Below are 20,291 nucleotides of genomic sequence, written 5' to 3' on the forward strand. Positions count from 1 at the left end.
AATACTAAAAATAGTTGGAATATCTCTAGTATTTTTCCCTGTGTTGACTTCATGTCAACATGATGATAATTTGGATACATTGGATTAAATAAAATGCATTCTGAACCTTAATTTTACCTGTCTTTTCCCTTTTAATGTGTATATTTTTCCTTGACACCAAACATGAGGTTCACATACTGCTCTTGGACCAGCCTCCTCTCTGCTCCCAGGTGCAGGCTATGAACCCAGTATAGGAATATACATTGTAGCATCTTTTGTAACAACTAAGGAAAATAGAAACAAACCTTCCAAGTTTATCACCATGCTCAGGGCAAATACAAGGTGCTTTCTTTATACAGTGAAACACCTTGCAGGAGTTAAAATGAATGTACTATTGCTACATGTATTCATCCACCTGGATGGATCTAAGGAACATAAATTGAGTAGCCAAAGCAGGTTGCAGAAGTTTCACTAGTTAAGGAAGATTTAAGGCATTCAAAAATATTAGGACTTCTTTGTGGATACAAATTAGTAGTAAAAACACTGATGGAGGCTATAGATAAACAGATTCCAGATGGTGGTGACCTGGAGGGGGAAGATGGGAGTGAGGGAAGTAAGGGGCTGATCTGGTTCTGGAGTGTATGGAAGACAAAATTTATCTGTAATGTTTTGTTATGTATGTGGTGGGGGCAGGTTTGGGGCTCAGTTCAATCAATATATCTCACCAAATCTTACACACACACACACACACACACACACACACACACACACAAACACACACATACACACACACACAAACACACACACACACACACAAGCACACACTCTGGGGTGCACACCTGTTACTCCAATTGCTTGGGAAGCTGAGACAGGAGGATTTCAAAGAGAGCTTCGGAAAATTATCAAGGCCCTAAATACCTCATGGAGATCTTGTGTCTAAATACAAATATGGGCTGGGGATGGGGCTCGGTAGTTACATTCCCTTGGGTTCTATCCCTGTGGAGGAAAAAATCAATAAAAAGGATGGGGGATGTAGTTCAGTGTTAGAGTGTCCCTAGCTTAAATTCCCAGTGTAAAAAAATAAAAAAATACAAATTTTGTCCAGTCATAGCCTTTGGCCTTTCACGAATCCTGAGTTGTACACCCAGCCACACTGCCATTTTTCCTTGCCAGGTGATGGCCATGATAGTGTTTCCCTGATGCATAATTTCCAGAGGAAAATTATTTGGTCTATGGCTCTGGGCCCGCTGTGAGGGAGGCAGATGTGTCCACCATGGTGAGAGGCAGCCGAGTGCAGACAGTTTTCTGGGGCAGTAGGAGCAGCAGCTACCTGGGCAGTGGGGGCCCTGTGGGAGGAGAACACCATGTGCCCACCTGGGAGCCCTCAGCCCTGAGCCTCACATTGCCCGAGGCCCCCATACACTACTCTCAAAAACTCTCTGCCTTTGCTTCCTTTACATGTCACGTGGCCACAGAGAAATAACAAAGCAGAATGCCCCTGGGGATTGACTGTCCCGTGGAATTCTGGACCGAGGTGGAGAAGAATCAGAGTGTGGTGGTTGACTTCCTTCTACCCACAGGGATCTACCTGAGCTTCCCTGTGTCCTGCAATGCCAACCTCAGCACCATCAAGCAGGTACTTCCTGGTCTCCTGTCAGCCCTGGGAGCTCAGAAAGACAGAGACATTGTTCCTCACACTTGAGAACCTCAGATATAAATTTTGAAAAATATACAATATCAAGAACTTGTATAAAATGGGTGGTTAACCTCCACTTACTATCCGAATTCAGCTTACCCCATGGCAATGTGTTCCCCTCCCTAGTTACCAGAGGGCAGGCTACTAGCCTCAGTTGCCCTTAAGCCTCCAGTGCTGGAATGGAACTTTGAAAGTTTGACTCAGATTATGCTGTCTATCACTTTAGTGACCACAATCTGCTCCCAGACACATAAGGGCCTTGCAGGAATTTGTCTTTAAAACTGTTGCCAACATAGTGCCCATCATCCTTGGAAAGGGTCCTCAGGTTCATTGAATAAATTTCAGGATGAATTACTGAGTCAAAGCAATGAACATCTGCTTTGGTAGAAGCTGTCCTGTGACTTTCAATGGGGTTTTGCCACTTACAAACTCGGGTTTAATGGGTCATGCCTTGGACTGCCCGAGGGCAAGAATTTATTCACAATTTTAAAAGCTATTATTGAGAACAAGAAAAAAATGATAGAAGCAATGGACCACACTTGAGGGATTTTTTTTAATGTCCTGGAAATTTTCTCTCTGCCTTCCTTCCATCCTTCCTTATATTTTTCTACTTCAAAAGTAGCTGGGTGTGTCCCCAAATGTTCCAGTGGCTGAGTCAGGAGGATTGTAAGTTCAAAGCCAGCCTCAACAACGTAGTGAGATTCGAAGCAATTAAGTGAGAACCTGTCACTAAAGAAAATATAAAAAAGGGCTGAGGGTATGGCTCTGTAGTTCAGTGTCCCTGAGTTCAATAATAATATTGGCCCATAAAATTTTGGAAAATAAGAATGAGAAGGAAGAGACATGCCTGTGATCCTGCCATAGAAGACAGCCACAGGCACGACCTTAGCCATTTCCTGTTTTCTAACCACATTCTAACTAAATTCTGATTATGAACTTTCATGACTTGTTTTTCTGAGTCACCACAGTAACATCTTGTTCATATTCTAGTTCCTGTAAACATCATTATATGGTTCACTTGATGTGCTTACAGAACTTCAAACAGTGTGCCTAAAGTTGAAACACTACAGTAGCAGACTTGTCCCTGGGGTCCCATCTCTCACTTCATTGTGGTTTTGGTTTCTTCATATTTTTATTGATATGAAGCTTTGTGGGCTACGTGTTATGTGTCACAGTGGTTCAGCTCTGCCATGGCTCAAGGCCACCATTGCCTTGGTGGGGTGAAAGCAGCCCTAGATAATGTGTCTAAGGCAGGCGTGGCTGCTCAGTCCCCAATCTCCACACATCAAGTCCTTCACAGAGCACAGGGACAGGAAACTTGCTGACTAGCTGGTTGGTCCTAAGGGCCAAAGGGTTCCTAGGAAGTGATGTTGGGGTCTCCCTTTGCCTTCTATGTGGCTCATACAGAGTTGGATGCCCAGAGTAGAGGCCTCTGCCTGCCTTCCAGCAGCTGTCATGGCCAGCAAGGCTGACCATAACCATTCCTCCCAGATGCTGTGGCACGAAGCCCAGAATGAGCCCCTCTTCCACATGCTCAGTGACCCCAAGGCCTACGTGTTCACCTGTGTCAACCAGACCGCAGAGCAGCAGGAGCTAGAGGATGAGCAGCAGCGGCTGTGTGATGTCCGGCCCTTCCTGCCCATGCTGCGCCTGGTGACCGCATGGAGAAGCTCATCAACTCACAGATCAGCCTCCTCATCGGCAAAGGTAGGGCTCACAGATCAGCCCCCACCTTGGCAAGGTAGGGAACACCTGGGTCGCTGGTGCCACATGCACCTGCACTGAGCCTGCTCCTGTCCTACAGGCCTCCACGAGTTCGACTGCCTCCAAGACCCAGAAGTGAATGACTTCCGCACTAAGATGCGCCAGTTCAGCGAGGAGGCGGCAGCCCGCCGGCAGCAGCTGGGCTGAGAGGCCTGGCTGCAATACAGTTTTCCCCTTCAGCTGGAGCCCCCACCAGGAGCTGGGGGGACAGCAACACCTGTCAAATCTCCAACCCAGACCTGCTGGTCAATGTCAAATTTGAGGGCAGCAGGGTGAGCCCATAGCCCATGTCCTAGGGAGGCTGCCCCAGCTGTGGCACATGGGCTGCTGTGCCCATGGGGACCTTCCACTGATAAGACACTCCAGTGTCCCAGGCCCCCAAATTTCCCTTCACTCACTGGCATCACACAGCATTTTCCAGGTATGCAGGCATCCCACCAGGTAAGCTCACCAAGGCTGAATTGGTCCCTTATTCACTGGACAAGTATTTCCTGGGTGTCTGCTGTTACTTTCACCAGTGAATGACCCAGGCCCTGCCCTTGTAGGGCTCACACTTGGGGATATCCAATAAAGGCAGGCATGTGGCCTTGCCCCTTTTCCCCAAAAGCCTATGGGCCTGAGAGCAGCATGCCAACCCTCCCTCCTCCCCACAGGAGAGCTTCACCATCCAGGTGTCCACCAAGGATGTGCCCCTAGCGCTGATGGCCTGTGCCCTCCAGAAGAAGGCCAAGATGTACCAGAACCTCACAATGGAGCGGCCTGAGGACTATGTGGTGCAGGTGAATGGGCGGCATGAGTACCTCTATGGCAGCTACCTGCTCTGTCAGTTCAAGGTGAGGCCTGCAAAGAGCCCTCTGCACTCTGGGATCCCTACCACTCTAGAAGGGGCCAGCATAGGAGTGAGAGAGCCAGACTGTGGGTCTCTCTTGGTTCCAGGGAATGGATATACCACCCATTGACAATTCAATCTTACACTCTCATCTCAGTACATATGCAGCTGCCTGCACAGTGGACAGACCCCCCACCTGACCATGGTGCACTCCTCTTCCATCCTTGCCATGAGGGATGAGCAGAGCAAACAGACCCCTCAGGTCCAGAAACCACACACCAAACCGCCCCCCATTCCAATGAAGAAGGTGAGATGGTGTCCTCCCCTTTCTTACCCTCTTTCTCTTCCTACCTCCTTTTGGCCAATCCTAGAGACTCTTGGGCAGCACCAGGGCTAGGTGTTGATCCAGGGGACTTTGGATGGTGCAGTCCTTTTGGAGAGTCAGGGCCTTGAGCTGACACCCAGGGTAGGGTCCTGTCTGAGCTACTGCGATCCCAGATTGCCTACTTCTCTGCAGATCTCAGGGGGGCTGGAGCCCCTGGGCCCCTGTGTGGCAGATTGGTAAAGGATGGTGTTGGTGACAGGTTTCTGAACCTTGCCATAAATTTGGGACCCTCTCCCCCTCTCCCCAGCCTTTCAGTAGCCAGGGGAATGAGCTGGGATTTAAGCCCCTCTCCTCTCCTCTCTAGCCTTCCTCTGTGTCCCTGTGGTCACTGGGGCAGCCTTTCTGCATTGAGCTCATCCAGGGCAGCAGAATCAATGCTGATGAGCAGATGAAGGTAGGGGCTCGGGTACCAGGTGAGTGGACAGGTGTTTTTTTTTGTGTTTTTTTTTTTTTTCACAAACAGGGTGTGCTGTAGCCTGGAGGGGCAGCAGTGAAAGAAGAGTGGGAGGGTGTCACACAAAAGTCATCTGGGCACATTACTCATTATCTCTGCCTGGATTGGCTGTGAACCACATCCAAACAATAAGAGGGGAGGGGAGCAGGCCAGCAGGCCAGGGAGGCCAATTAATGGAAACCCGGGCCAAGCAACTTGTGGGTATTTGACTTTGGTGGAGCTTGTGGAATCAGACACAGCCCATTGAAGTAGGAGGCCCAGTAAGAGATGGGTAAGGCACCATAGAAGCTGGCTGCAGCTGGGCTGAGGTGCTTCCAGGGGTTACCAACCCAGGGGTGCCCAGAGTCTGGGGGACACTGCACATGGTTCCCCCTGGAAGCTGAGCCCCGATGGGCTTGGGGAACAGTGCCCTGTTGTCTCTTCAAAAAGCACTTTCATGGCTCCTCTGCACTTAGAACCACCTGCAGAGGTGGATTTATTGTCCCACTTCTGGGAGGTGATGCCTGTCTGGGTCCACAGAGCGTAGCATGTCTTGTCTGGGTCTCTTTTTTTGGCATTACTTTACAATCTGGGAAGGGGGTTGTGTCTGCAGGAGTCATGGAGGATTGGGTGGGAGCTGCTCTGGGGATGGGCTGGCAGGTTGGAACTGGAATAGGTACACTGGAGACTGGAGCCACATGGGGCTCAGAAGATGCTAGGCATGAAGGTAGCCAGAGCTGTTAGAAGCAGAAGTGACCCTGGAACTTCTGAACCCTGATGAGGAAACTGAGGTTCTGAGTTGACCCACAGAGTCAAGTGTACTGAGACTGGCTTGCCCCAGCGCAGCCTGGGGTACCAATGCCGCAAGACACCTGTACCACTGAGCTGCCAGCCTACACTCTGCTTGACCACTCTCAATGCAAGAAGTAGATTTGGACCCCTGTGTAAATGGGGGCCTTCACTCCCTCATCCATGCCCTGTACCCCTTCCCCAGCTGGTGGTGCAGGCCGGGCTCTTCCATGGCAATGAGATGCTGTGCAAGACGATGTCCAGCTTGGAGGTGAGCATGTGCTCAGAGCCCATGTGAAGCAGCATCTGGAGTTTGACATCCACATCTGTGACCTGCCGCGCATGGCCCGGCTCTGCTTTGCACTCTATGCGGTGACGGAGAAGGCCAAGAAGGTGCACTCTAGCAAGAAAAAAACCAAGAAGGAGGTGTGTTGGGCTGACTGGGAGAGGCCCAGGCCTCAGACACCCAGTGAAACCCCTTACTGGGGCCTCTTGCCATCCTGCTCCCACAGGCAGGCACCCTGAGAACAGGTTCCTGGGAGAGCCTGGGGACCCCAATCTCTCTGCCTGCCCTAGTCTGGCTCCTTAGTCTGGCTTCCTGTGCTGCCTGAGTAACAGCTCATGAGTTGCCTGACTTGAAATATCTAGCCCAGACCTGTGGTCCTTAGGGGTCTGTTTCGACCCCTTGCCCGCAAGGAAGACGCAACTCAGGAATCTTCTTTCAGCAGTTTATTCAGGTCCTTGATACTTTTTCTTCTTTCAACAGTTTATTCAGGCCTTTGTTTTGACATGTCTTTTAGCTTCTACTGCTACTCCTACTACTACTTCTACTGCTACTCCTACTGCCACTACTACTACTCCCGTGTGCCCCAGCTTTAATAAAGCAGATAAAGCCCCAATGCACAACTACCACGTGGACTTTTCTCATAGGGTGCCAAGTCACAGCATGCCAACTCATTCTGATAAGGAGTTGTTTGTCACAGACTACAGGGGAAACCAGCGCCATCTTGTAATGGCGGCCACAGTTCACAGAAACGGCTCACCACAGGGGTCCTGGAGGCAGCTCCCTTGGTGGAAGGACACTGTTCTCAGGGGGACAGAAATGATGAGTGAGTGGCTGCCTGGGAAGAGTGTGGCTGGGCCCCAAGTCACTAGACCCAGGATGTGACTTGCCCCTTGACCTGGGCCACCTATGGGACTGGTGGGCTTACTCAAGTGTCTCTGGATGCTGGGTGTGAAGATGCAGGCAGCCAGGAAGGGATCTTTCTGGCTTAATTACTGAAACTCTGATAGGAAAGAGATAGTGGGTCCTTCCCATCCTCCTGGGTCTAACTTGGAGACCTTCCATGCAGTCTGGATCTTCTCTCCTGGTTGGCCTGGAGACTGGTTCCATTCTGCATATGAACAAGAAGAGGCTCACTCTGATCTGTAGTATCCTTCTCCAGGACTTCCCAATCGCCTGGGCCAACCTCATGTTGTTTGACTACAAGGACCAGCTCAAGACTGGAGAGCTCTGCCTCTACATGTGGCCCTCTGTCCCAGGTGGACCCAGGCCCATCAGGGAGAGGCTTTTGGAGGGTGAGGGATCCAGAACTGGTTCCCCTACAACTATATCTCTCCCTGCCTTCAGATGAGAAAGGAGACCTGCTGAACCCCATGGGTACCATGCATAGCAATCCCAACACAGAGAGTGCTGTCACCCTGGTCATCTACCTGCCCAAGGTGGCCCCTCGCCCTGTGTACTACCCTGCCCTGGAGAAGGTAAGTGAGGTCCTTCTTGGAAGCTGAGAGCTAACCAGGAGCTTTCCTGGAGCTTCTCAGATGGGGTCCCTGGCCACCCCAGGCTTTGCCCATTGCTGGGGGCTGGGTCATCATGCTGATTTGAGGCGTTCCAGTAGCTATGTGGCCCACCAGGGGATGTTGGTGATGTCTGATGACATTTTGCTGTCACAGCCAATGGGAGAGGTACTACTGGCCTGAGGCAGGCTGAGCCTGGAGATGCTACTGAATGCCCTGCAGTATGCAGGAGTGCTCCCACCAGCAAGAGTGGTTGGCAGTAGTGCTGAGGTGCAGACGCCCTGCCTAGAGCCCTGCCAGTGCTGGCCCAGGCCTGGGGAGCTCACAGCAGGTACACTTGTTGCAGATTCTAGAGCTGGGACGTCATGGGGAGCATGGGCCTACCACCAAGGAGGAGGTGAGCTGGGGTGCTGGTGGGGCATGGAGCCAGGTGCTGGGCTGGAGGCCTCAGTCTGCCTGCGCCCCTTAGAAGCTGCAGCTGCAGGGAATCCTGGAGCAGCGGGGGTCGGGAGAGCTGTATGAGCATGAGAAGGACCTGGTGTGGAAGATGCGGCATGAAGTGCAGGAGCACTTCCCAGAGGCTCTGGCCCACCTGCTGCTCGTGACCAAGTGGAACAAGCACGAGGATGTGGCCCAGGTGGGTGGAGAGGGGCACCAGGGGCACAGCTGGAGTAGAGAGATAGCAGTGGGCCCCCCACCACCTGACTGCAAAGCATCCTCCAGATGCTCTACCTGCTGTGCTCCTGGCCCGAGCTTCCTGTCCTGAATGCCCTGGAGCTGCTGGACTTCAGCTTCCCTGACTGCCACGTGGGCTCCTTTGCCATCAGGTCTTTGCAGAAACTGACGTGAGTCCCAGCTGGGCACTGAGGCCCACAGGCTGCCAGCTCCTCACTAAGACATCTTGCCCTGGCAACCTGGAAGTGGGTGCTGGGTGGAGATGAGCCTAGGCTGGCCTCACCCTCTTTCCAGTCACCTGCCAGCTGGAGACCTCTGTCCTGAGTTTCAGAACCCCAGACTCAACCAGCCTTCCTCCCCTATAGAGACGACGAGCTTCTCCAGTGCTTGCTGCAGCTGGTGCAGGTCCTCAAGTACAAGTCCTACCTGGACTGCGAACTGACCCAATTCTTGTTGGACCGGGCTCTGGCCAACCGAAAGATTGGCCACTTCCTATTCTGGCATCTTCGGTAGCTGGATGCACCCCTGCTGATTCCTTGGGAACCTAGAAAAGCCATGGGGGATGAGGGTCTCCTGGCCTGCTGACCTCATGTTTACTGGGCTGGGGAGGGTCTATGTGCCACTCCTGGCCATTCCCAGCCCCATCTTCTCCCTCCAGCTCTGAGATGCATGTGCCGTCCGTGGCCTTGCGTTTTGGCCTCATCATGGAGGCCTACTTCAGGGGCAGCACCCACCACCTGAAGGTGCTGATGAAGCAGGTGAGGCTCAGAGTGCCTGTGCCTGAGGCGGGGTCCCCTTCCAGGCCCCTTCACAGTCATACTCCTGGTTCTGGCTCAGGCTCATGTGCACTGCTGCTACTCCATTCTGCCCACCAGGCAGAAGCACTGAGCAAGCTGAAGGCCCTGAGCGACTTTGTGAAGGTGAGCTCCCAGAAGACCACCAAGCCCCAAACTAAGGAGCTGATGCACTTCTACATGCGCCAGGATACTTATCTAGAAGCCCTTTCACACTTGCAGTCCCCATTGGACCCCAGCACGATGCTGGCAGAAGTCTGGTGAGCCCCAGGCCTAGCCCCACCTGGAGCCAGGCCCTAAGCCCCCTCCCCCGCCCTAAGCCCCCAACTGCCCAGGCCAACACGGCCCTCTGCCTGCAGTGTGGAAAAGTGCACCTTCATGGACTCCAAGATGAAACCCCTGTGGATCATGTACAGCAGTGAGGAGGCAGGCAGTGGTGACCGCGTTGGCATCATCTTTAAGAACAGGGATGGTGAGCCAGGCTGGGCAGGGGACATGCTGAGGCCTTGGCCTTCTCACCTAGGCCCATACTGTTCTGTGGTAGGGCCCCAGGGGGTTCCCTGAGAAGACAGAGCTCAGATACTCTGAGCCTTGCATGGGTATATAACCCACTAGAAACTCCTGCCCTTCCAGACCTCCACCAGGACATGCTGACTCTGCAGATGATCCAGCTCATGGACGCCCTGTGGAAGCAGGAGGGCCTGGACCTAAGGTGGGGCCTCTATCCATCACCTGTTTGTTTGGGTCTGTAACAGGCCTCAGAGCCTGCTCCTGGAGGAGTTCCTGGTCTAAACTGACACCTCCCTGTTGGATGTGAGAGCGGCTGTTCTTACAAGAGGGTTAGGGGAGCTGGAGGGGTCTGGGTAAGGCCATTCCTGGTGCTCAGCTCCTATTTCCTGGCTTCCTACCCCTTGGGGAGCAGTGCCACCTTCTTCCAAGCCCGCTGACTCATTCTCTTCAGAGCAAACATGAGCCCAGCCAAGGTGTGCTCTGCAACTTGGGTGCCAGTTCTGTGTCTCTAAGGCACCTTCCCCAGAGCCCCACACCCCATCTGGCATCCTTAGGAATTTTAGCAGTATTCCCTGTGGTTTTGTTGGGTGCCTCAATTTCCAGGGGGTTCCAGTAGCCCCAGAGAATGTCCTTAACCATAGTGTCTGCCTGTACCTCTTCTCATGTGCTAGGATGACCCCCTATGGCTGCCTTCCCACTGGTGACTGCATGGGCCTCATTGAGGCAGTGCAGCACTCGGACACCATTGCCAACATCCAGCTGAACCAGAGCAACCTGGCTGCCATGGCTGCCTTCAACAAGGATGCCCTGCTCAACTGGCTCAAGTCCAAGAACCCTGGGTAGGCTTTCTTATTCCTGGGAGAGGCTCCATAGTGTGAAAGGTGAGGGAAGGCCTGTGACAGTTTCCATGGCTGCTTGGCTCAGCTGAGCACTGGCGTCCACATCTGATTTGGAGTAGGACAGAGAAGGTCACTGTTCTTGGGTGTCCATTTTTCATGGCTGTGTTATGCTACTCAACTCTTTGGGCGTTAAAACCACCACTGTGTTTAGTCACAAATATGTAGCTTGAGTGGGTTTTGCTGTGGTTTGAAATAGCTGGTGCTATGGCTAGCATCTGTGATATTGCCTGAGCCCAGAGCATCTACCAAGGGCCCAGTCACACACCTAGGGACTTGGCTGTCAGTTGTGCCTCTTTATGCAGCCTCTCTTCATCTAACACATAGACCTTGGCTTCTCTGAATGGTATTGTGTGGAAGAAGGGGGCAATTTCAAGCTGGGCATGGTGACCTATGCTCCAGAATAATGCCCTCCTTGTTGATTAACACAAGGCCAGATTCAAGAGGAGGGAAAATATAAGGAGCCTGGTTTTCAATCTACCCCACCCAGAGAAGCCCTGGATCGAGCCATTGAGGAGTTCACCCTCTCTTGTGCCGGCTACTGTGTGGCCACATATGTGCTGGGCATCGGTGACCGGCACAGTGACAACATCATGATCCGTGAGAATGGGCAGGTAAGGGGCACTGTGTTCAGCTGCCCAGTGAGCTTGTCCTACATGCCTGGCCCAGGGTCCTCTCTGCCCTGCCCACAGCTCCCAGAAGAGTGCCCCAAGTCCTGCTGACTTCCTCTAAACAGAACCTCTCTTTGTGAAGCCTGTTCAGTAGCTGCCCTTCATTCCACTCAGCTATTTCATATTGACTTTGGCCACTTTCTGGGGAATTTCAAGACCAAGTTTGGAATCAACCGTGAGCGAGTCCCATTCATCCTCACCCATGACTTTGTCCATGTGATTCAGCAGGGAAAGACTAGTAATAATGAGAAGTTTGAAAGGTGAGGGTGCCCAGGGCCCCAGTGAGGGGACAGTGTCAAGCCAGGGGCAGGGATGGGGACATAGCCCTCAGGCTAACTCCTGCCACCACCCTGGGGGTGCTGCCTTCTCTGCAGGTGCACCCCAATCCAAGAGTACCCTGTTGGGCAGTGCAAACAGGAGGTCCATGGGAGTTGTAGGAGGCAGGCCCAGGCAGGGGCATTGGTTAGAGGATCTGGGTACACCCATAATATGACCACGGGCAGACACTCAGGGGCAGGTGCTGGCTGGATGCAGAACCCCTGCTTGTTTGGGGCTGGGGGTGGCAGGGAGGACCCAGGGATTTATCTATTTCCTCCACCTCTGCAGATTTCGAGGCTACTGTGAACAGGCCTACAGCATTCTGCGGCGCCATGGGCTCCTCTTCCTCCAACTCTTTGCTCTAATGCAGGCAGCAGGCCTGCCTGAGCTCAGCTCCTCCAAAGACATCCAGTATTTGAAGGTATGCCAGCACAGGGCCACACCAGACTAGAGGCCAGGGTCCACCACAAACTTGCCAAAGCCTGCCTGAACCTCTGCAGCTGTGGAGGAGCCTGCCTGCCATATGTATAGTATAAAAAATGAGCTTGGCAGAGGTCATCCTGGTCAGAGTGCATCTTGCCCAACAGCTCGGGGACCTAGGAGATTCACCTCACAGATGGGGGCCCTCATGCCATCCCAGGCCCAGCATTGCAGTATGATGCGAAGTGGCCAGAATGTTGCACTCCCTGGGCCTAGTCCTGCCCAGTTGAAGGTGAACTGTGATCTTGTTTGCTAATCCCATGTGTCCTCAGTGTCTTTCATGAATGAGATAAAGTCTCTTGTAGGTTTGCAAGACACTTTCCATTCCTGTCTTTTCAGTTAGTGAGAGGCAGAGTGGGAGGGGGTGTATTCCCTAAAGCTTCTCCTGCCCTTCTCTCAGCTAAGATGAGGCCGCCTGACCATCTGCTTGCAGTTCTTTTAGGAAGGAATTTCAACAACCGGAGGGGGCAGGAGTACAGGGAGGCAGAAGGGATTGCGATGAAGCAGGGTCAGGAACCCTGAATGTTGATGCAGTTGTGATGATTCTGTCCCAGGACACTCTGGCGCTGGGGAAGACGGAGGAGGAGGGGCTGAAGCACTTCAGGGTGAAGTTCAATGAAGCCCTGAGGGAGAGCTGGAAGACCAAAGTAAACTGCCTGGCACACAACCTGACCAAAGACAACCGGCAATAGTGGCCACCTCTGAGCTGCCACAGGCTGACAAACCTGTCTGAGGACAGCTACCCTGGGTTGTCCTAGATGGGGCCTACACCTGAACTACACCTCATGGTAAAGAACAACACAATTGCCTTTTGTTTACACTAGTTATTAGACAGACAGGAAATGTTTCAAGATGATGGGGGAATGTGATGGACATTATTATCCAAAGTAGATGTACAAAGACACAAATTTGTGAAAATATACTTTGTATAAAACAAGAGATAGGAAAAATTGTGTTTTATTTGTGTAATAAGAATTGTAATATATTCTGCTGTCATATAAAAAAAAAACTATTATAAAGAACCAAACAGCCAGGGCTGGGGTTGTAAGCTCAGTAGTAGAGTGCTTGCCTTGCACGTGTGAGGTGCGGTTTCAATCTTCAGCACCACATAAAAATAAATTAAAAATAAAGGTATTTGTCCATCTACAAGTGAAAAATAACAAAAAGAACAAAACACCATAAATGCAAACGCACTCAAGTGCAGAGGAGGGGTGCTGCACTGTATCCAAGCACAGTGAGTTGGGCACCTTGAGGTTGTACCTTGCTCTTATCTTAGGATGGGCATTCCAGGTCTTCTAGCTGGTGGATCTTGCCCAGCAAAGACTGACCTCCTCTTGGGGAAGCCTTGTTCCCAGGCTCCCCACCTAGCAGTTACTTGGCCTCCTGTCCACTTAGGACACCTCAATCCTCAGATCACCTTCTGCCACCTGTGTGGCCCACCCTGCATGTTCTCCATTGACCAAGTCCTGGGAAGCTCCCAAAGAAGCCAGGGTACCCTCCAGACACAGGGATGCTTACTCTTCACTGCTAAAGTGACTCTCAGGTAGAGGATGCCCTCAATTCTTTCACCTTCAGGTAAGAAAATAATACCACTCTATTTACTGAACCTCTACAGCTGCAGAGGAGCCTGCCTCCCCTATCTGTAGTATAAAAAATGAGCTTGGCAGAGCTCCTCCTGGTCAGGGTGAAAGGTCAGAGAGGGTCTGTGTGGTGATGTGTGAATAGGCTGCCTGCTCTGGAAGGTTTAAGGGAGGGATGGGGCTTGATGTCCCCCGGGGCTCACCTTTGAGGAACCATCTGGGAATAATCTTGGGCCACATGAGGTGGGGTCTTTCTCTCTGAGGGCACTTACTCTGAGATAGTCCAAGTTTAGCCTCAGTAATCCCAAAGGGCTAGACAAGAGAAACTGCCCCTACTGCAGGATCCTGTGCCTCTTTCAGCTTTCTGAAGCCCGCTGTAGTGAAGCATCCAGGACTTGGGCTTTTAGAAACCCACAGTGGGATGGGGCCAGAGACCAGTCATAGAGCATGTGCTGAGTATGCATGAGGACCTGGGTTTGATCTCTAGCAGTGTAAACAAAAAAATATGAAGAAGCTCCTGATAATCCTGATGCACATTTAGCTCACTCAGGACCTTCTGGGCTCACTTCTGATCTCTCAGGTGTCTCCCAAGACTTGGCAGAGCCAGCAGACTCTGGCCCTTAGCAGGAGAGGTGCACAGCTTAAAAGGAATTCCAGATGCCAGCTCTCTGCATTTTCAATAGCTGTTGGGCCACCAGAGCACCTGTCTCATCTGCAGTAGCCAGAGATGACACTTTTGTTCCCAAATAAATGCTAAATTTAATCAGGCCACCTGTCTCCTTTACAGTATGAAAAACCACACACATGTCTATGTATTATGCTTCAAGGCATGGGCTACAGACCTTGCACAACCTCAGTGATTTCTGGGTGTATGGTCTGTTGCCCATTGAGAACAACTTCTATTTGTTTTCAATTATTTCATGTTGCAAGTTAAATATCACTGATGTGGGTTGAGTCTGCAGTCTTTTGTCACAAAACAAAAAGGCAAGTGGAAATAAATTAAAGCCTTTCTATGGTCTTATGTTCTTGGCTCAAAAGGAAAACAAAGTTTAAACAAGGCAGTAAACAGGCATCACTCCAGCTGGAGTTAGAAACAGAACTTTACTGTAGTGTACACACTTTCCCACCTAGCATCAATGCATGCATTTGGGCAGGAACTCCAAGGCACTACAGAACATATGAGGACATTCCCCTCTGTTAGCTTTTACCACTGTCTAGACAGCATCTACACAGACTGCATGTGGATGGGCAGCCACACAACAGCACAGCCATCCTTAAGACTGGCAGTAAGGACACAGGGGCAGTGTGCTGGATGACCCCCAGGTTTACATGAAGAGCAAAGTTCTTTGTGGCTCTATCCCCAACTTCTTTCTCTTCTTGACCTTCCCATGGATCAGAGCAGCAGAACTCCTGGCTACTGGAGTGAGGATCTGACCCCAATGCACGGGCATTCTGCAGAAGCAACCCACAGGGGCTGGGGTGGGGTAGATGCAGACTGTTTTGGAACATTGTAGCACTCTGACTTCCTCCATTATGAGTGCAGATCCCTCAAGAAACCACTGCTATCTCCAAAACCAAGTGGTCAAGTGATCTGCACCACAGCTTTCAGTTTCAATGAAGTGTAGAGAACTTCACCAGCAGAAAAATGTACATTTATGAAGCCTCAGTACAAGAACACAAAGCCTGGGTGACAGAAAAGGAAGCTTCTGTTCCTGAGAGGAGTGCATGGGAAGCCACAACTCCCATCCCCAACATAATGCTAGAAGTCTGCAGAACCCCAAAGATGAAGACACATTTCCAGACTTCCAACACAAACCACTACTCTGGTCCCAAACAGAACATCAAATCCTACATAGCCTTATGCCTAGACCAGAGTGAGTAGGCCTCCCCTCCTAGTTTCCCAAGGGAGAGGGAACAGAAGCAGAGTCACTGCACTTGGCATCCTAGTCCTGAGTACACTAGCACAAAGGACACAGAGAATTACAATGTATTTACAAAGCATTAAAAAGTCAGTTGATCATCTTCATATTAACCCCATTCTACCACTTGTAAAAGCACTAGTTTGGAAAAAATAAAGACCTTCAAAAAGAAAAAGAAAAAAATGATTACCAATTTTTACTCTCTGTCAGCTCAGCTTGTCTAGTCACTGCAACTTTTCTGGAGGTGCAAGAGGTGGGCAATTCACTGGATGGCAGGATCCTGGACTGCTGCAGCCCCTGAGCTGGCAGGACATGGCAGGGAGGAAGAGTCAGCTCCTGGCTTTTGGGAAAAAGTGATCCAGCAGGGCTGGGCAGATGGTGGGAGCCTACAGTCCCACACACTTGGCATGGGAGGACAATTAGCAATGGGGGTTTTCAGACCTGCTGGCTGAAGAGTTTTTTACATGGAGGACACGCTGGCTGGGAGACGGGTAGCATTCTGAGGTGGGGATGCAAGAGTCCAGGTTGCATTCAGTAGCTGAGTGTGGAGCTTTCCCACTTCAGCTGCTGATGCTGGTTGGAGTTCTGGCTCTCCCCAGGGCCACCCTCCTTCTCCTCACAGCTCTCCCACTGGTTGATAATGATGTCTTCCTCCTACTCCTCTCCAGCCTCACACTGCTCTTCCTCTTTCTCCTCCTCCTCCTCACCACTGTGCTAGTACTGGTAGGTCTGCGAGTCCAGCTCATGGCCAAGTCACCGAGTGTCCACCTTCCAGGAGCAGCAGCAGAAGGGAGATGTCCCCCAGTGAGGGAGACTCTCCAGGGACAGGGGCCTAGGCCTCGCTGGAAGTGGCCTCTCCATGGAGTACAGGCATGCAGAGAGCTCCTGGATGGGGATGCTCAGTTCCCTCCTTGGAGCACTGTCTCTGCATAGAGTGGGAGGAGCACCAGCCTGAAGCCAGCTCATCTCTGCACTTACACTTACTAGGTTGTATGAACTTCAGTAAGGCCTCACCGAGCCTCAGATTACCCCCCTGGATTTGAGGATCCTAGCTCACCAAGTTGTGTGGTTATAAGGTGGAGGCACATGGACATGGAGGAGCCTGGCCTATAGTACTCTGCAGCCTGGGGACTTGTCTGCTCCTACCTCCTTTTGGAGTTCATGGTGATGGTCAAGGCAGAGTCATTGCCATCCACCTCATTCTCCTTCCCTGTGTCCTGGTCCCATGAGGTTCACTGATGTGCAACCCAGATATGAAACACCCTCAGGATGATCATAAAGACCATGAAGTAGATGCAAACAACAATCACCATGGTGGCAGGATTCAGGATGACTGTCAAGGGAGAATAAAGGACAAACAGGGCTGCAGAAAGGTCACCCAGATTGAGGCTTCCCACCTGTCATTGGCTATCCTAGGTTGGCACACTCCACCTGACCCTCAGAGACTAGAAAGCACCAGGAAGAGCTTTGCATGGTCACAAATTGCTTGGTCCCTGTGGCTGTGGGCAGGCAATCATTTCCTTGTGTGTGATGGGGAGTGGGAATGGTGCTGCCATGCTCCCAGCCAGGTGGGACAGGGATATCTGCCTAAGCTCTGTGTGATGCTTAGTGTTTGCACCTAGGTGCTTCCCAAGTTCTTCCTGTAAATGATTGAGGACTGAGTAGGTTGTGGCCTGACAGGTAAACAAAATGCATTTCTTAGGGAGAACAAACTGTGGTTTGGCAGCCATGTGGCTGGCATGTTCCACAGGATTGGCAGCATGGATCATGTTCACCTGCAGTGGACAGGAAGAAAGGGTCACTAGGGATGAGCATCCTGACTGTTTCCAAGAGGAGAAATGGGGCAGCAGCAGCTGTGAACAATGCTAGTCTGAGTAGCCCCTGGACCCTGCTGTAAGAAAATGGTGCATGTGTCAGTGACCAGAAAAAAACAAACAAAAACAAATCAAAACAAAAAAAAAAACATTTGTAAGAAGTAAGAAACCACTGTAAATCTGATGTTGTTCCATGTCCAAGAAACAGCACTTTTTAATTTTTTTTTATTTTTATTTTTGAGAGAGAGAGAGAGAGAGAGAGAGAGAGAGAGAGAGAGAGAGAGAGAGAGAATTTTTTAATATTTATTTTTTAGTTTTCGGTGGACACAACATCTTTGTTTGTATATGGTGCTGAGGATCGAACCCAGGCCGCACGCATGCCAGGCGAGCGTGCTACTACTTGAGCCACATCCCCAGCCCAGCACTTTTCTAATAACAACAAACAAACAAAAACAAAACAAAACAAAAACCACTTGTAAGCACTTAGAAACCACTGTAAATCTGATGTTGTTCCATGTCCCAAGAAACAGAACTTTTCTAATAATTCCTTTATAGTTAACTTTATCAAAAAATCCATCCATGAGAGCAGAGTGGCAAAGCAACTTCAGGTCCGAGTCACTTGGGAAGTGGATGGTTTAGACATTTCTCCTGCCTTACCCCCAAACCTAGAAACTGGAAAGATGACACAATTCAAAATCTTTTATTTTCTTTCATGGTAAAGATGGTCAGTTGCTAATAACAACCCTGGATCCAATTCCCCAGACCACAGAGCCCTTGAGCAACGACAAAGCCACAGAAGATGCTGATGAAGGCTTCAGAGCAGGGTGGTCCTCTCCCTGCTATGGTCTGACAGTGACCACTGCCAGCTAGGGCAGTGTTAGCCCTGTGTGCGGTGGGTCCCTGAATCAGTCCAAGGACCCTACTTCACTGCCAACAGATCCAGTGACCTGACACCACTACAAGGATCCTTTAGTTAACCAGCTCCTGTTCTTTATAGAAGAGCGTCCTTGTGTCTCATGTGTGAAAACTTCAGCAACAACCTTGTCCCTTCCTGTGGTATTCCCTGACACTTGCTCTCTATCACCTCCCTCCAGGGTTCCTCAGGCTCTCACTCAGAATGCAGCAGATGGTGGAATGGAGCAGCAGCCCAACCTGTCAGTGCAGACTGCACAGGTCTATCCACATCAGGCCAGGCTGAAGAAGGCCACCACTCCTGGGGGAAGCCTCATTTGCCATGATGAGTGTGCTAAAGTGTGTCTACAAATATCAGGGCCAAGAGACTGGGCCCCCTGTCACCACCACAGCTGGCTCTTCTGGGTAGGAGCCCTATACACACCTCCTCCTTAAGTTCATTGCTGAGGTAGCAGCCATTTATCTCAGAGCACATGAGAATGAACTACCAAATAGTCAGTTGAACTACCAGTTGGTCAATGAACTACCAGGTATGCCAGTTCCAGTAGCACAGGAGTTACAAAACATTTTGGTAGCTGTCCATGGTGCCACACCTGCAGGGTTAAGAAGATACCAGGTGGCTCAAGTTAGGAAGCTGGGTGGGGCCAGAGCCAAGGCCCCAGTGGCTAAAGGTAGGCACCTGGGTTGCTGAGCCAGCAGGCCAAATGCATGTGGTTTTCCAATTGAGGAAACAAACAGCATGCTTGGCGTTTTAGGGGCATATGCTAGTCCTTTGTAAGTTAGTGCCACATGTCCTCTTCTTGTTCAGAAGGGGGACACTGTGCAACAATGATGGCTCTCCACAAGTTTGCAGATGTTGGGAGCCACGTGGCCTCCAGCTGGCTCTGGCCTCTCACCTGTGAAAACCGTGCCCAGGTCAGAGGGGTTCACTTCAATGCCCTTCTGCTGTAGGTGAGCTTTGTCCACCTCCAGACTCTCCTGGTTCCTCTCAGTCTTCCATATGCAACCGCCTCAGATAGCAGGGACTCTTGAACTGCAGAAATGGCCCAACCAGATGTCACTGAGCCTGTGGGGCCCACCAAAGCTGGACATACCTAATGGACACCCAACTCAGGATCAAGCTCACAAACCCCTTTTCAGGAAAGCAAGAGAGTTAAGGGAGAGTCAAATTCAAGAATTGGGGGCTACTTACGGTGTGGCTCAGTGGTAGAGCATGTCCTTAGCACACACACACAGCCGTGGGTTTGATCCCACTGTGAAATAAACAAAGCAAACAAACAAATGAGAGCACTACGCAAATCCTGGGCAACAACAGCAGGAACACTGTCCTCCTATGGAATAAGCGGAAAGACATATCTCAGAGCCACAGATCAGTCAGGAAAAGGTGGAAAGACCCTGAATTGGTTTCCAAAGAGCATGATGACACCAGGCAAGTAAGAAGCCCTCTCAGGAACAGGATCTCCCAAAACCTCAGAGGGAAAGAAGGTGGGTACATCAGTAGCAGTAAGGAGTGTCCAGGAAGGTAAGGAGGCCTCCCCAAGCAGAGTGGCTGTTACCCTGGGGTCTTCAGATTCATCCCCCAGGAGCTACACTTCTCATGTGATTGTGCTGATGATTCCAAGCTCAGGGCACAGGAAAAACCCTAAGAGCTCTGAAATTTAGAAGCAGTTCAGGCAAAGCTGTGGACTCCACTCTGGTTGATCCTGGGCTTTTCCAGCTACAAAATCATGATGTAGCTTTGGACTGGGGGGGGGGGGGGACTGCAATGCAGGGCACCTTATTAAAACACCTGCCACCAAGAATGAGGCTATCAGGGCTCTGAAAACCACCTGGGAACCCACAGGTGCAAATGATGGTGGAGGGGGACCACACAGGTTCTCACTACCTTGGGACAGAAGACTGTGGCCCCTCCACGAAACACAGCCATCAGCACAGCTCCCACCCCCACCATGTGGAGTGTGGTGCTGGCCAACTTGGAAGAATATCATAATTATCATGCGAAGTTACAGAAGTTACACACAATGTCTGCATGCTGTAGGCTTTCATTTAG

The 20,291-nt window shown here is 51.0% G+C and overlaps 1 pseudogene; it reads left to right on the forward strand.

The window, feature by feature from the left end:
* Positions 1 to 1,471: 1,471 nt before the first annotated feature.
* On the forward strand, positions 1,472 to 12,708 carry LOC144255840 (phosphatidylinositol 4,5-bisphosphate 3-kinase catalytic subunit delta isoform-like; annotated as a pseudogene).
* Positions 12,709 to 20,291: the final 7,583 nt, after the last annotated feature.

This window comes from Urocitellus parryii, chromosome 7, assembly GCF_045843805.1.
Source record: "Urocitellus parryii isolate mUroPar1 chromosome 7, mUroPar1.hap1, whole genome shotgun sequence".
Lineage (NCBI taxonomy): Eukaryota > Metazoa > Chordata > Mammalia > Rodentia > Sciuridae > Urocitellus > Urocitellus parryii.